This window comes from Capricornis sumatraensis, chromosome 12, assembly GCF_032405125.1.
Source record: "Capricornis sumatraensis isolate serow.1 chromosome 12, serow.2, whole genome shotgun sequence".
In the NCBI taxonomy this organism is placed as follows: domain Eukaryota; kingdom Metazoa; phylum Chordata; class Mammalia; order Artiodactyla; family Bovidae; genus Capricornis; species Capricornis sumatraensis.
Genome location: NC_091080.1, coordinates 44,407,509 through 44,423,394, shown reverse-complemented (window position 1 = coordinate 44,423,394; position 15,886 = coordinate 44,407,509).

Genomic DNA, 15,886 nt, shown 5'->3' with positions numbered 1-15,886 from the left:
CACGTTTGTTCTGTTCTCCTGATTTTAAAAATAATATCTAAACTGCCACTTTAGTAAAGGAGACAACCAGATGGCAATTTTATTTCAAGAATCTTATTTCAAGAGGGTCAGTCCATCAGCATAACTCTTCAGTCTGTTCTGTCTATAGCTCTACATCCAGGAGACATTCAAAAATTATGTTTAAATGTATTCATCTAAAGGACTGCCCAGGGTTTATATTCAAGGTGACTCTGAATATATAAAAAAGCATCTCTGGGCAAGAAGTGACAAAGGTATCAGTAGGGCTCCCTCTTCCTCCTTCTTCTTTATTTTTTATTATTATTATTTTTTTTATTTTAATTTAAAAATCTTTAATTCTTACATGTGTTCCCAAACATGAACCCCCCCTCCCACCTCCCTCCCCATAACATCTCAGTGGGTCATCCCCATGCACCAGCCCCAAGCATGCTGTATCCTGCGTCAGACATAGACTGGCGATTCAATTCTTACATGATAGTATACATGATAGAATGCCATTCTCCCAAATCATCCCACCCTCTCCCTCTCCCTCTGAGTCCAAAAGTCCGTTATACACAGCTGTGTCTTTTTTCCTGTATTGCAAAGAGGGTCATCATTGCCATCTTTCTAAATTCCATATATATGTGTTAGTATACTGTATTGGTGTTTTTCTTTCTGGCTTACTTCACTCTGTATAATCAGCTCCAGTTTCATCCATCTCATTAGAACTGATTCAAATGAATTCTTTTTAACGGCTAAGTAATACTCCATTGTGTATATGTACCACAGCTTTCTTATCCATTCCTCTGCTGATGGACATCTAGGTTGTTTCCATGTCCTGGCTATTATAAACAGTGCTGCGATGAACATTGGGGTACATGTGTCTCTTTCAGTTCTGGTTTCCTCGGTGTGTATGCCCAGCAGTGGGATTGCTGGGTCAGAAGGTAGTTCTATTTGCAATTTTTTAAGGAATCTCCACACTGTTCTCCATAGTGGCTGTACTAGTTTGCATTCCCACCAACAGTGTAGGAGGGTTCCCTTTTCTCCACACCCTCTCCAGCATTTATTGCTTGCAGATTTTTGGATCGCAGCCATTCTGACTGGTGTGAAGTGGTACCTCATTGTGGTTTTGATTTGCATTTCTCTGATAATGAGTGATGTTGAGCATCTTTTCATGTGTTTGTTAGCCATCCGTATGTCTTCTTTGGAGAAATGTCTATTTAGTTCTTTGGCCCATTTTTTGATTGGGTCGTTTATTTTTCGGGAATTGAGCTGCATAAGTTGCTTGTATATTTTTGAGATTAGTTGTTTGTCAGTTGCTTCATTTGCTATTATTTTCTCCCATTCAGAAGGCTGTCTTTTCACCTTGCTTATAGTTTCCTTTGTTGTGCAGAAGCTTTTAATTTTAATTAGATCCCATTTGTTTATTTTTGCTTTTATTTCCAGAATTCTGGGAGGTGGATCATAGAGGATCCTGCTTCTTCTTTAAAAGAACATATTGATATGAGTAACCTAAAATTCAAGAAATGTGACTTTACAGTTGCTTGAAGCTTGCAATCCTAGAATGTCCTCTGAGAAGGTATTTAGAACGTCAACATTCAGGTGGACCACAGACCACAGCACGAGGCTCAGATCATATCAACAGGACAAGCACATAATGAGAACCCAAATTTAGGCAGAATATGATGTGAAAATATGAATTCAGGCAATATCTTCTTGTCTTGGCATAATGGTTCTGCATAATCATTTTACATTTGTTTTCAGTGCATGCTACTGAATCCACATAAAACGTCTAATGTTGTTTAAAAATGCAATGAAATCAAATTGCCTTGTTAAATATTAGGAGCAATTAACCAAAATCCATTATTCTAAGTTTTAAAAGGAAAATTTTCCCTTTTGTTGGGAAAAGGGAATGTAGTACACATTTATTTTACTCTCCTTTCTGAACAAATCACCAAAATGCACAAAAAGGAGTCAAAAATAGTAAACAAAACATCACCTGCATTGAAAATAGGTTGTGATCACAAACACAGGGTGCAAAATCATGGTCTTATTTTCTTTCAAACTAAAGAAACTTCTTTAACATTTCTTGCAGTGCAGGTGTGCAGGCAATGATTCTCTCAACTTTTGATTGTACAAGAAAGTCTGTGTGTCAACTTCATTCATGAAAAGTATTTTCACCGAGCGTAAAATTTGAGTTTGGCTAATTTTTTTCTTTTAGCGTTTTCCCAATGTTTGATTGTCTCCAAGCTAGTATAGTGTCTCACAGGGTGTTTGTTGTTATTCTTAGCTTTGTTCATCTTGATATAAGACGTCTTTTCCCTCTGGTTATATGAAGATCTTTCTATGGCTGGTTTTCAGCAACCTCATATGGTATGTGACAGTATGATCTTTTTGTTTATACAGCTGAGTGCTTCTTAAGTCTCTTGGATCTACAGATTTAGTGTTATCAGATTTGGAAAATATCTTGGTCATTATTTCCTCAACTTTTTTTCTGCCCCTGCTTTTTGGGCCTCCAATTACACATATATTACATTGCTTCCCAATGTCCCATGGCTTACTGAGTCTCTGGGTTTGAGAAAAAAAATTTTTTTCTGTCTCTTTCCTTTGCCTCTATCTGGATTATTTCTATTTCTATGTCTTCAAGTTTATGAGTTTTTCATCTGAAGTCACGTAATCTGCTGTTTATCCCATCCAGTTAAATTGTCGCTTCAGTTGCTGCTTTTTCAGCTCTTGATGTTCCATTTGGCTTTATTTATATATTTTATTTCTCTTGATACTGTGTTTTAATGTCCAGTTTTCCCAACACCACTTATGGAACAAACTTATTTCCCCATTGCATTTTCTTGACTATTTTGTTGTAAATTAATTGACCATACTTGCATGAGTTTATTTCTGGGCTCTCTGTTATATTCCATTGACGCATGCCATTTTTATGCCAATACTATACTGTTCTGCAGAGAAGGCAATGGCACCCCACTCCAGTACTCTTGCCTGGAAAATCCCATGGATGGAGGAGCCTGGTGGGCTGCAGTCCATGGGATCACTAAGAGTCGGACACGACTGAGCGACTTCACTTTCACTTTTCACTCTTATGCATTGGAGAAAGAAGTGGCAACCCATTCCAGTGTTCTTGCCTGGAGAATCCCAGGGATGGGGGAGCCTGGTGGGCTGCCGTCTATGGGGTCGCAGAGTCGGACACGACTGAAGCGACTTAGCAGCAGCAGCAGCAGCATACTGTTCTGATTACTCTATCTTTGTAATATAGTTTGAAATCAGGGGGCATGATGCCTCCAGCTTTGTTCTTCTTTCTCAAGATTGCTTTGGCTATTCAAGGTCTTTTATGGTTCCATACAAATTTAGGATTGCTTGCTCTATTTCTAAGAAAAAATGTCATTGGGATTTTGATAGCAATTGCATTGTATCAGTAGATAGCTTTGGGTACTATGGCCATTTTAACAATATTAAATCCTTAAATCCATGAACGTGAAATACCCCAATAAGTTTTTTGTGCAGTATTCTCATTTAGTCATCTAAATTACCAATGACTATAGTAATTTCCTCTCTACCAAACAGTTATTTTGGAGAATGTTATTCTAATTTTCAAGTGATTGTAGTTTTGTTTAAATAGATTTGTAGGATTCTTCTGTAGTTCTTGGATTAACAGGTGAGTTTTTCTGTCTGATGTGAAATTAGTTTTTTTCTTCTGCACTGATCCCCTTACGTGTTTCTTTATTTTCATATTTTTCTCATCATTGCAGTAGGAATCAGGAAATAATTAGGTTTGTGTTCAAACCATCACCTTGCTGGAAAACAATCATGGATAACGGTTCAGTTGACTGGTACTTTCTTCTCCAATATAAACCATTTGGTCATTTTTGTTCTCTTTGCCCTCTCCAGCACAATCAGTGTTCTGTGACTATGGCAATATCAGGGTCATTGTAAATTCTGTTTGAGAGAAAAGTCACTATCTACTTAGAATTTAAGGTGAAAACTAACAGCTAGCCTCCATTGTGCCGAGCCATGATTTTTTTCTGCATAGCATGATGACGGCACTCTCCAGCAACAATAACTCAGGAGTAACTTGAAGACATGTCTCTGTAATTGCTTCACACCCAGAGCCACAGAGACAATAACTGCCCTGCAAAGAACCAAAGAGATCATCCAATTAGTAACTACAGTTCCTTGTTCCGTAGATGAGGAAAACGAGTCATGAATAAGACTTTCCCACATCATTATTTAATGGAAAATTTGCATTCATATTTGCATGAAGAGCAATGCCTTACATAACAGAAGACTAACAACTTAGTATAATTTATGGGAACATCATTTTTAAAAGGGTTACTCATAACCTCGGCTCCTTCAGAAACTACATAGAATAGAAACGACTTTCTGTCAGCCTTTAAAACTGTTAATTTTCTATCCTAAATGTCAGCTGGTAAGTTACTCACTGGAGTCGCACATGAACAGCACCCAAGAGACACTGGAGGTTTATATTTGAGATTTTGTATTTCAAAGTATTGGAATTTCTTGATCATGAAGACAGGCAATGTCTGTAAAACATCTATTTGCAACTTAAAGGCAGGTATTCATGACTTGTCTCTATAGTGTACTCTCTACATAAAGAGTTGTCATCTACTCTGCCCTTACTCACCTTTACCATCATTTCTAGAACCTCCCTTCTTCACCTCCCTTAAGCCATTCCAGGAATAACATGAATAGTGATACTGATATTATTTTCATCTTAATTTTACTTCTGATTTTAATTCCAATACTAATACTAGCTGAAGGTTATTGAGTACTTATTAGATACCAAGCTCTTTTCTAAATGCTTTAAAACATCGATTGTCTCTTTAACACAAGTAAGAGCCAACTATTTGGTCCATTTTACAGACTAGGAAACTGAGGCATAGATCGCTGAGTGACTTAGCCCTACCCAGGCAGTCTGGTTCCAGAGTTTGAAGTCTGTTTTTAAATGCTGCTCTACTTCTCAGTCCCAGAGTCCATTCAGGTATTTGTCATGTCCAGCTGAAAGGGGGAATTCTGAAAGCCTTCTCCCACTACAATGGCCCAGGGAACCTGTCTTTCTTATAGAAACCACAGGTTACTTGCCTATCCTTGGCCATGCTTGCCTCAGAAGCCCGATGAGAGTCACATGCCTGACGTTTCATGAGCAGGAGAAAGAAGTGGGCTCCATAAATCATAACTGTACACTTCTGAGAAGGAGAAGAAGACCCAGAAGTAACAGTAGACTCTATTCAGATGTTGGACAAACACTTAACAAATGCTCGTGACCCAGTGATGAAGGGCAGGAGACTACCACATCTGCACATGTCCCATTCAAGGGGCTGTTTCTCAGAGGAAAATGATAGATCCTCCTTGGAAATACTTCCTCCTTGATCTCATACTTCTTGTTAATTTTAAGATGGCAATTTCAAATGATTATTCCCATTGGCATCAGATGAAAACTGAAAGATTGAAAGCAGAAGGAGACGAGGGTGACAGAGGATGACGTGGTTGGATGGTATCACAGATTCAATGGACAGGAACTTGGGCAAACTCCAGGAGATAGTGAGGGACAGGGAGGCCTGGCATGCTGCAGTCCATGGGGTTGCAAAGAGTCAGACACAGCTTAGTGACTGAACAACAATAACAAAGACTGAAAATGTCCATCAAATTCAACAACCAGGTGGTGTGGCTACAGCAGAGCAAATCAGGGAAGCAAGGCAGGGATAAGATTCCCAGGCTCACAGAGCCCTGTTGAAATGCTGGCTTTCATGCTGAACATGGTGGAATCACAGGCATGACTCAAGCACAAGAACAGCGTGTTCTGGCTCAAGATGTTAAAGGTTCATGCAGGCTGCAGGGTTGTGCACAGGCCCAGGGCGACCAGGCAAAACCAACCACTTAGGAAGGGATTTTAATCATCCCAGCAAAGAAGGACTGGAAGCTTTGTGGTAGCAGGAGAGATGGAAAGGAGGGGTGGTCAGCTGGGGTGCAGGGGTGCGGGGGGAACCAGTTAGGTTTGCTGATAGATGGGACATGGATAAGAGAGACAGCAAGGTCCAAGGATGAATCCAGGGTTTTGCCAATGGCACTGGTCCTGGCTTTTTGCTTGTTTGCTTTTTTTCTTGGAGTGTCTACAAAGATGGAGTTATCAGAGGAAGTATTCAGAAGGAAAAACAGATTGTGCAATGTGTTGGTGCCATCTTATTCTACTTCATTAACTTGACCAATAAAATGCATCGAGGGTCAATTTCACAGCATGCTCTGTGCTAGATGTCAGAGACGGAAAACAGAAAGACATGCCATCTTTGCCCTCAAGGGAGTCACAATCTAGGAGGAGACAGACACGTAAGACCATGTTTCAGATAATTTCCTTCCCTCTCAAGAGGAGGAAATTTGTTGCCAGGGAAGAGAAATTTATCACCTCACAGAACAGGACTAAACAAACCATTCCCCAGCCCCATTTACTAAGGTTCTATAATGATAAAAGTTGAAACGTCCTCACCCAGAGCAGGTCCAAACAGCTTAAGCCCCAAGGGCAAGTCAGTGTTAACATCACTCCCCACCCCAAGAAGATACAAGATGACTTTATATGAAGAGACCCGAGCAGAGAGAATAACTCTATTTTTCTATTTTCAAAATTTCCCTTCGTCTTGAGGCACCAACTGTGAGAACCCAGGAGCACAGGAAAATATCTAGGAGTGAACCAATGTAGAGTCAGTTGGCCTCCTTCTGAGCACAGCAATTTGGAAAATTGGAGGAAAAGTGCCAACCAGAAAACTGAAATAGCATATTATCACTCTGAATGCTTTGTTGGTTCTGGAATTCTTCCTTCAGGTTTTAAGATCTTAGACTCGAGGAGAACATGAGAAACACATCACACGTTTTGTTCTGAATCATTTATTTATGGTGTAATCTTTTTAAAGTTGTCATACATTGTAGACATTTTAAGTTTAGCCCCTACTCTTCAGAAACATAGAACTTTTCTTTGCAGTGTATATATATATATATATATATTTCCTACTGTGATTATATAATATTATACATATTCTTAAATTGTCATTCTACTTTGAAAAATAGCACCAGTAGTTTATAGCACAGCTATCTTGAGTCAGCATCCCTGGGCTGAGCTGATCATATTTCATTTTTAGAATTTATTAGACACAAATTCCAGGACTAAACCTATGGTATGAGCAAACCTGGGGTAAGAGCAAAGCTAACAAACCAGTGCTCTGACTTTTTATGGTGACATTTCTACTGTGGTCATGAAAATCAGTGTGGCTATGTGCCTATGAAATTATTTTAAATGTCAATAAAGACAGTGAACATTGAAGAATCTATGGAACAGCAATTTTATTTTGGGATCAATTTTATATTTGGATCTGATTGTGGGCAAAGTAACTAGAGATCAAACTGACAACATTCACAGAATCATGGAGAAAGCAAGAGAATTCCAGAAAAACATTGACTTCTGCTTCACTGACTGTTCTAAAGCCTTTGACTGTGTGCATCACAACAAACTGTGGAAAATCCTTAAAGACATGGGAATACCAGACCACCTGACCTGGCTCCTGAGACATCTGTATGCAGGTCAATAAGCAACAGTTAGAACTGGGCATGGAAAAATGGACTAGTTCAAAACTGGGAAAAGAGTAGATCAAGGCTGTATATTGTCACCCTGCTTATCTAACCTATATGCAGAGTACATCATGCAAAATGCCAGGCTGGACGAATCACAAGCTGGAATCAATATTTCTGGGAGAAATATCAACTGCTTCAGATATGCAAATACTACTACTCTAATGGCAAAAAGTGAAGAAGAAATAAAGAACCTCTTAATGACAGATGGGGAAAAATAAAAATAATACAGCATAGTATATACACATATATCAGAGAACAATTTGGTGAAAATTTGACAGTAAAACATTTTGAGATGCTATTTAAAAGATATATGCAAATAAACCTATAATTATAAAACTGATAGAATTGTATCAGAAAAATCATAATACCTCACTTAATATGGCACTTAATATGAGAATTAAATGGTATAATATTAATACAGGTAAAACCTTTGCATAGTGACTGAAAACTATGTGTACTCTGGAAGATGGGGATTCAGGAAGGACTGTTGGCAGTTAAATTTGTTAAACCTTGAGAAAAGCCTGTATAAAATTTTAATAAGTTAAATAAACATTTATCAATGACCTGTTCTGCTGTGTGCATGCTCAGTCATGTCCAACATTTTGTGACCCCCATGGACAGTACCCGCCAGGCTCCTCTGTCCATGGGATTCTCCAGGCAAGAATACTGAAGTGGGTTGCCATTTCCTTCTCCATGGGATCTTCCTGATCCAGGGATCGAACCTGCATCTCCTGCACTGACAGGCAGATTCTTTAACCACTGAGTCACCCGGGAAGCCCTATCAATCACTTACAACAGAGCAATTCTGAATAAGTTGTTAGACTTCAAAGCATGACTAAGACATGGCTTCTGCCTCCAATGTGTGAAGGTGAAGTAATGATTAATAATTCAAATGCAACATACAGGTGCTCTGACGCAGGTGTGTCCAAAGCTCTGGCAGGCGGTGGGGGCGCGCAGAGCAAGATGAGAAGCTGCCCTCTTGAGAAGAGGACCAGGAGCTGGGGCACACAGGACTTTCACAGGGCAGAGGAGGAACGAGTTTCTAAGCAGAGAAAACAGATGCTCAGGAACTTGGCAGCAAGACCATGGGGTGGATTCACTTTAAAGGGAGAGAAGATGTGGAGTGAAGCTTGGGCAAGACAGGGAAGAGTGGTGACCTCAGACTCAAGGGCCATTTGGGTTTAGTGTTCTTCTGCTAGACCACCAAAATTTTGAATATGCTATCGCCTAAAAGGTAAGATATCAATAACCTCAGATATGCAGATGACACCACCCTTATGGCAGAAAGTGAAGAGGAACTAAAAAGCCTCTTGATGAAAGTGAAAGAGGAGAATGAAAAAGCTGGCTTAAAGCTCAACATCCAGAAAACTAAGATCATGGTATCTGGTCCTATCACTTCATGGGAAATAGATAGGGATACAGTGGAAACAGTGTCAGACTTTATTTTTGGGGGGGGGCTCCAAAATCACTGCAGATGGTGATCACAGCCATGAAATTAAAAGATGCTTACTTCTTGGAAGAAAAGTTAGGACCAACCTAGATAGCATATTCAAAAGCAGAGACATTACTTTGCTGACTAAGGTCCATCTAGTCAAGGCTATGGTTTTTCCAGTGGTCATGTATGAATGTGAGAGTTGGACTGTGAAGAAGGCTGAGCGCTGAAGAATTGATGCTTTTGAACTGTGGTGTTGGACAAGACTCTTGAGAGTCCCTTGGACTGCAAGGAGATCCAACCAGTCCATTCTGAAGGAGATCAGCCCTGGGATTTCTTTGGAAGGAATGATGCTAAAGCTGAAACTCCAGTACTTTGGCCACCTCATGCGAAGAGTTGACTCATTGGAAAAGACTCTGATGCTGAGAGGAATTGGGGGCAGGAGGAGAAGGGGACGACAGAGGATGAGATGGCTGGATGGCATCACCGACTCGATGGACGTGAGTCTGAGTGAACTCCGGGAATTGGTGATGGGCAGGGAGGCCTGGCGTGCTGTGATTCATGGGGTCGCAGAGTCGGACATGACTGAGTGACTGAACTGAACTGAAAAGGTAAGATATTGCAAAATACTTTGGAAATCTTCTGAGAGCTGAGCCACTGAAAAAAATATACAATGACTAGAGTTCTGAAAAGTCTCAAGAGACAGAGTCTAGCCTTTCCCAGGTCACTCTTGGGAGGAATGTGGAAAGCTGGAGTGTTACTAGCTGCACTCCAGTGAATGAGAGGGTGGGATGATTTGGGAGAATGCCATTGAAACATGTATACTATCATGTAAGAAACAAATCGCCAGTCTTTGTCCAATGCAAGATATAGCATGCTTGGGGCTGGTGCACAGGGATGACCCTGAAAGATGTTATAGGGAGGGAGGTGGGAGGGGGGTTCATGTTTGGGAAGGCATGTACACCCATGGTGGATTCATGTCAATGTATGGCAAAACCAATACAGTATTGTAAAGTAAAGTAAAGTAAAAATAAAAATTTAAAAATAAATAAATAAATAAAATAAAGAACTTAATTTAAAACCAAGCATTAATGACAGCATTGGAAAGAATCTGGTTCATGATCCCTGACCAAGGTCATTAAACAATGCTATTTTTGCATATATTACATACAAAGCTAAGATTAATTCTGATTTTCTTATATTTTAATGTTTCATCCCAGAATTGTCCATGCAGCGGCAAGAGGAAACATTGAGCAGACTCCAAGGCAACGAACGAGAAATAGGAAGATTCTCCTGACTTGTCTCTAAATCTCTATGAAAACTACATTGACAAAGTATGTGATGGTGTTCATATACAAACTCCTCTTTAGAAATGAAAGTCCCTATTAAAAATTTTAAAGTACTGACGACTATGAATATAAATGGGTCTTCAAATACTATGGGCTTTAAATGGTTTCTAGTCTATGTGATAAGAAAGTAAGCCTCTAATCCGAAAGTTATGTTTCAAAGGCAAGCATTTCACACTTTCTATGTCCATTATTACATTTTATTGAGGGAAAGCAGTCTGCTTGGAATAATGCAACTCCATTTCCTACTTTTGGTAAAGAGCTGTCTTTGGACGTAGATATGGAGCTGTTTCAGTCATTATAGATTTTCATGACAACCACTCAGAGTTCACTGCAAATTCGATTACGTTCGAATTTGGCAACTCGGATGGTCACAGCACCGACTATGTTTTCTCTATTCCTCAAGAAGATTGGTACATGTTTTGATGGCCCCTTAGTGTCAGGATGAAAAATAAGTGTTCCTGTTTTTCCTCTCCAGTGTCAACAATTTTGGATGATTATATACCTTCTGAAATTGCTGTTATTCTCATATTGTTTTCAAGGTCCACTTAAGTACCCAAATCTATTCACATTTTTATGCCAGGGATGACAATTTGGAAAAATGTAAAACACTACACAGCAAAATGAAGGCCATCTTTAGAGAGATATGGCAACTTTTATCTTCATTTAAAGGAAAGTTGGAGAGATTTTAACCAGCTCAGAAGACCAGAGAGGTTAAATAACTCATCCAAGAACATATTATTAAATCTGGTGTCAGGTAGACCCTTCTGACACCAGATTTCAGTCTCTGCTGACATTTAGAGCTCTGTTCCTACTAGTGTTAAGCTAGGATGTTTGTTTCTATTAATACATGAGTCTCCTCCACACCTGGACTTGGGCAGGTGAGTAACTGAGATGCTGTATTTTTCTGTGTTTATCCATGCAAAATATCTTTTCCAAGCACCTAGTTCCAGGCCTTATGTTTGCAATAAAAAAACTAAATACTGTTCTTGGCCAGAGGAATGTTTAACCTAATTAGAGAGGAAATCTCATGAATTACAAATATAAAGGGGTAAAACACTGCTATGTATCAAATGCTGTTAAAAAGAACACGGAATTGCAGACAAGGAATCTGCTGCCACTGTGATGAGTGTGGTGGGACGTGGGGGAGGGGCCCAGATCCATGAAAGTGGGCAGAAGTCAGTCCCCACAGTCAACAGGGAATAGAACCCAACTCCTCTTTCAAAAATTCACATCCTGAGACAGCAGATCCCTGACTTGCCTTTGATGGCTCGTATCCATTAAACCACCTTGTCCTGCCCATGTTTTCACGTCATGCCCTTTTTTCAGTGCATGTATTCTGTGCTAAGTTCTTAGCAGCAGACACAGAAAAGGAGACATCCAGCTAAATGATTCATACTTGGTGTATAAGATGGGCTGGGTCATTGTCGTAATCAAGATTTTTGATGAATACTGGAAACAGAGCTAGAAAACAGTATTTAAGCAAGTATTTGAAAGGAGCCCATTTCGTGGGGGTTTTTCAAATTTTGACTCTACTGAGGTATAACAGACCTGTAAAATTATAAGATATTCAAAGAATATATCATAGGGATCTGATATATGCATACATTGTGAAAGGACTCCCCATCTAGTTAATTAACACAGCCATCATCTCCCATATATGTCTTCTTTTTTAGATAAGAACATTGAATTCTACTCTCTTTGCAAATTTCCATTATGCAATACCATGTAGTGTTGACAGCTAAATAAAGAATTATTTGACTCAAGAAACAATGGAGTTGGGTTGGGTTGGACACCTTGGTGAGAACCAAGATTCTATGAAGATAAAAATAAAGCCCCAAAATTTATTAAGACAATAACTCTGCATGTTTTCTAAGGCACAGATAGACAATGGAAACCTTAAAGTTATCATTCACTGCATGATTCTAATAGTTTAACCTTGAAAATTTAAAGCGATATCAGATAGTCAGCCACAGAGTGCAAAGGAAAAAAGAAATGTCTTAATACACATGGGAAATGAAAAAATTTTATTGCATCTGGATTTAATTTTAATAAATGCTTTTGACTTTCTCCAAAATGACACTGGTCATTTGACTAGAAGGAATGCTGAGGGGAAATTTTAATAGAGATAATTTTAAAGGCCTAGGAAAAAAGATGGTGCCAAAAAGATGTTAATGAAAATGGGGGTACAACTGACATTAACTTTTCTTTATCAATTTTTCAAAATTTCTACAATGTATGTGAATTGGTATCACAATCATAAATACCATATACATTAAAAACAATGGGAATACAAAAGGAAAAGATATGCTCGTTCACTGCAAGAAAAATTAATCTGCTTTCAAAAAAGTTTCCAGATGTACAACTCTTCTGTCTGCAGATTATCTGAATTTCTTGGCCAAAATATTCTGGCCATTTTCAAAGGAAAAAAAAATCACAAATTAATAAAGATAAATTGCCTAGAGATAGATTTTAATGAAAGTGAACTCACAACAGCAGCATATTTATTGCCTTGCATTGGCAGTTTAACAGGGGCACACCTGGTACTGAAACACATATTGTTTAAACTATCTGAGCACATCTGGTCTTATTTTACCAAATAACGCAGATTCAGGTAAAACTGGGGAAGCCCTCATGTCTGTGGGTTTCTGGTATAAAATTTTTCTAAACAGCAAAACACACAAGAGATACAGGAACACCTACAGGAAAACACGTTCAATCATGGGGAAATTTCACTGGGTATGTGTCAGCTCATGGGAAAATTTGGAGTCTGACGAGCTTACTTCAGAATAATGACAGTTTTAAAATGAAAGAGAGAAAAATAAACTTATAAGTACATTCTAAGAGCATACGAGCAGACAGCTTTAAATTTTCAGTTCCTACAGAACCATACCCTTATTCATGTGTGCATCTATTTGTGAACCAAAATTTTTATTTAGACACTCATGTGCCAACCTCTGAGAAGCCTGGTGGGTGACAGGTGAGCGAAGAGAATCATCTCAGAGCTCCAGGTCAGTGGGGAGCAGACAGCATGCTAGAACCTGCATGTGCTCTACTGGCGGGGGGTGGTCCTGATACTTTAGAGAAGCCCCCAAAGTAGAGTGATCAGGTACCCACCACGGATTCCTACTAATCCGTAATGCAGCTCCTAAGATTAAATCAGTCACAAACTCCACTCCACAAGCAGCTAAACAGAGGTGTGGTGAGTGAGCCAGCTGGGCGAGGCCTTAGCCTCCTGCACGCGCACTGGTTCAACTGAAGTGTGTTGTGTGTGTGCTCAGTTGTATCCGACTCTTTGAGACCCCATGGACTGTAGCCCGCCAGGCTCCTCTCTCTGTGGGATTCTCCAGGCAAGAATACTGCAGTGGGTTGTCATGCCCTCCTCCAGGGGATCTTGCTGATCCAGGGATTGAACCCAGGTCTCCTGCATTGTAAGCAGATTCTTTACTGTCTGAGCCACCAAGTGAGCACCCAATAATAATAACGTTCAATGAATGAACTGTTAGATAAGGGAGCTGAGGTCTTCAAATTGCTTCTCACTGCCTCTCTTTAAGAGATTTGACAAAATTTTCCTATGCCTGGGAAAACATGTGTGAAAAAGGAAGCTATTTTTTTTAATGTCTAAAATTTGCCTTGGAAATGATTTTAAAATGTTAAGGCAGTTTGAGAATCATGAAAAACTGTAATTAAGTAATTTAAATTATTGAAATTACAGATTTTTTAAACATGACGGGAAACACTGACCTGGATATGGTAAATACCACCACACAGCACTCCCTTCCCTTCCACCTGTTCTGAATCTGGAGACTTTACTCAGGACAGGATGCTCCAGGAATCACTAGAAACGTCTTGTTGACACTTGCTCAGAACTTTCTCCCCTCTTTAGCGTGATTTTATTTCATAAAGCAAGGATAAAATATTCCAATAAAACACATCTCTAATTTAAGATTAATAGGAAAATGATTTATCTTTAAAAGGTTATTTTTAAAAGGGTTGAAACAATTTACTCCTTAAAGCAAAGAATCATCTGTACAATTTATTTTAGAGATGCTTTTCTATCTCACATGGAATAATTACCTAACTTAACCATTTGTGAGCTCCATATTTTTAAGGATATAGAATTAAGACATGATTACTGCTACCAGTAAACTTACAACCCAGCAAAGTAAACACATAAAACAATATACTAGAAGTAGCTAAATGAATCTTGAAATATATTAGATGGCATACACCAACCAAGTCACACGATGCAATAATTAATAAATGGCTCAGAGAATAGACCCTCAGTAAGGACTAAAGGAATCCAAGAAGACTGCACAGAGGTGTCAGCCAGGGAAGACTTGAAGAGAGAGGGTTTTGACTGACTTTCTGACTAAAAGTCCATACAGATGAATGGAAATTTCCTACAACACTCTATGGCCCTTTCCATCTCCATCTAATCAGAGAAACATTAAATGAGGTATTCCATGCAAAACTGGAATTCTAGAGAGAACATACAAATATATATCACAGGCATCTACACAGTACATAGCAGAAGGATATATGTGTGTGTAATATCAGATCAGGGGCTCCCTGGTGGCTCAATGGTAAAGAATCTGCCTGCCAATGCAGAAGACATGGGTTCAATCCCTGGGTCTGGAAGATCCCGTGGAGGAGGAAATGGCAACCCACTCCAGTATTCTTGCCTGGAGAACCCCATGGACAGAGGAGCCTGGCGGGCTACAGGCCATGGGGTCGCAAAGAGTCAGACACAACTGAGAGACTACACAACAAAACATGAGATAGATACATATCATATCTGATGGATGTACTTCATGCAATATATACATATATGTATCATTTCATATCAAACAGAGGGACCCAAATCCTATCTATGAACAATGATGCTAACCCTACCCACATTCCTGACTTTCAGAGCTTACTTTCCCCTCAAAAATCCCTCAAAGAAAGTGGCATCCATCCTTCAGAGCCACACGTCTCGCTCCCAAGAGCTAACACCCCACAACCAGCTGAGGAAGCACCAGGATGTGAGTTGTCCCATAGCAGGTTTGCCTGAGCCCACCATCTAGGGAGTTCTCTTCGTGTTTACTGGTCAGGAGGCTCTTTAGTTCTCCAGTTGGTACCATCATGTCGCCAGCCTTTCAGCCTCACTTACCACAGTTGATAACCCCCTTATCCATGAGAAGCCACATTTATGAGACCCTGTGTTCTCTTCCCATCTTCTTCTCATTTCACTGGGGATACCTTCTCACCATGCATTTCTTTGTCCTCTTCGTCTCCCCAACTCTAAATACTGTCGTGACCCAGAACTGAGTCTCCCAGACTCCTCTCTCCAACTGCCCCTCTGTTGCTTCAGTATCTTCCTCAGGGTCATGGCTTAAATCCCAACTTCCATCTTCATATTCCAAGCCTGGAGCCTCCCTCCTCAGTTCTTGATGCAGACAACTGCTTATGGGATGCGTCA